A 2,241-nucleotide genomic window follows, 5' to 3' on the forward strand; every position below is an offset into this window, starting at 1 on the left:
ATCCTACAGTGCCAAATGTTGGATGTGTTGAATTGGTATCCAAACACACTAAGCCGCAAGCCGCCCATAGCTTTGTAAAACTGACCCGCCCAGAAAAAGAGCCATTGCTTCCTTAAGCACAGCTGAGTTCACTATAGGAAGCACAAGCAGGCAGCCTCCTCTCACTCCTTACATCTGACTGCACTCAGTGATGGGATGGACAGTCCAGCCTCTCTTACAAGACATTGCATCATGGTCTGCTCAGTTAGACCTTCCTGACATTCGACTCGTTGCTCTAAACATGGCACGAGCACAACACCCGAGCACAACTCTGCCCACTGTGCTGAAACATAACATCTCACAGCTCTTAGTCAGCTAACACATTATCTGAATGTTTATTTTAAGTGTAGAGATGACTGGATGTACTTTGGAAATCCTTTTTAGTGTTGTTCAAAGGCTAAATGTGGCCAGGTAACTGTTTTTTTTGTTTTGTTTTACAAAAACAGCACTATTTATTTGGTATTGGCATCATGATTTTTAGATGCTCTTGGCACTCTGATAGCTTCATACCTGATGCACTCTGGACGTGTGTGTTCTGTTGACTGTCCCCACCCTTGTTTGTGGAAGCTGGTCAAAGTCGACAGTAGAAAGTGATTGTAAACTGGTTCTTCATTTGATTGAGGTTATTACAGTAGGCCATATTGATTAAGAAAGTTGGTGGTTATAGATTAAATCTTTACCACAGCTTTACCACAGTCTTGTGAAAACAGGCTGATCAAGCTGTTTAAAAAATGTTCACTATGTTTTTCAGACTGAGTTTGTTGAGAACTGTGGAGGTAACATGGAGCATTAGAATCAGGGGTATTATTCAAAAATGTGTATATGAACTCTTGCCTATTGGCTATTATCATTTAAGAAGAATCACTAGATGGTAAACATCAGTTTGCCTTCTGGAACTAATTAAAATTTCCTAATGAACTCTTTGTCAAAAAGCATTTGTAACACAGCTGTTTATTGGTTTTCTGGAAATGCACCAGATTATCTTGATCACCGGCTCTTGTGGAAACATGTATGCACTCCACATCACAGGGTGTGGGTAATTGAGTGTGATTATAACCAGGTAAAAGAGGGATTCGTGAGTAATTACTTTGTTTCTGATTATACACTACTATTCAAAAGTTTTGGGTCGGAAATATTTGTTAAATGTTTTTGTAAATAAGTATTTTTTTTGTTGACCAAGGCTGCATTTATTTGATCAAAAATACAGTAAAAACTAATATTTTTACAAATGGAATTAAAAGCTTTCTATCTTAATACAATTTTAAAATGTAATTTTCTCCTGTGATAGTAAGGCTGAATTCTTGGAGCAGCCAGTACTCCAATCTTCAGTATCAATTTACTGTGTCCTTGCAGAGTATTAATTTCTTTTTTTTTTTAAAGAACATCACTGACCCCAAACTTTTTAACATTAATGTATTTTAACTCTGCTTTTAAGATAGTTGTGGTCTATTATTCCAGCAGCACTGGAGCTGTTGTTCTTTTAACCGTACGTTGAAGGAAGTTGTGCAGCTTGCCTGGTTTCTGGGTCATCTGGAGCTGCATTCTTAAGGTTCCTGAGGAAGTTCCTGCCCCTTTCCCTCCCTCAGCACCTCCTGAATATACTACCGATTAAAGGCCATTCCAACCACCCACTTCCGCATATCACCATCATGCCCAATTCCATATAGGCTACTCCTGTATATTAGCCCGACATGCAGTGAATAACATTGTTTTTGGTTGCAGTTAGCATGTTCTGTAGTGCTGTGTGAGGATGAGGGCTTGTGCAGGGATCAGACAGGGTCTTAAGAATGTGCTGTCAGCTCTGTTCACATCTGAGCTGCTCTTCCACAGGCCTCGGCTGCTCAGATGTGTCCAGAACAAGTCATGATTTCAGCAGTTTAAGTTACACAACAGATAATAAACTGTTGGGTTAAAACCATGTTACAAATTCTTGCTTATGCTAAGATTTATTTATTATTTTTGTAATGAGAATCTTTTTTTTCCCCCGCTTTCTTTTTGGTACAAATTGTCTGTTTTATGTAATCTGACTGGAATGTCCTAATTCTGTGGATGTTCTTTATATTTGTATGGATTTTTGTTGGTTAAGGCTATTTATGACTTAAAGTGATAGTTCACCCAAAAATTAAATTTGTTCATTTATTCAATCTCATGTTGTTCACGTCAAGTGTGTGTGTGTGTATATATATATATATATATATATAT

The 2,241-nt window shown here is 37.9% G+C and overlaps 1 protein-coding gene across 1 annotated transcript in view; it reads left to right on the forward strand.

The window, feature by feature from the left end:
* LOC107725024 (cytoplasmic dynein 1 light intermediate chain 2-like) overlaps nt 1-2,241 on the forward strand; it is a 15,832-nt gene that overhangs the window by 3,617 nt on the left and 9,974 nt on the right. The window lies entirely within an intron of this gene.

Source organism: Sinocyclocheilus rhinocerous, unplaced genomic scaffold (genome assembly GCF_001515625.1).
Source record: "Sinocyclocheilus rhinocerous isolate Xijiao unplaced genomic scaffold, SAMN03320098_v1.1 scaffold1266, whole genome shotgun sequence".
NCBI classification, from domain to species: Eukaryota; Metazoa; Chordata; class Actinopteri; order Cypriniformes; family Cyprinidae; genus Sinocyclocheilus; species Sinocyclocheilus rhinocerous.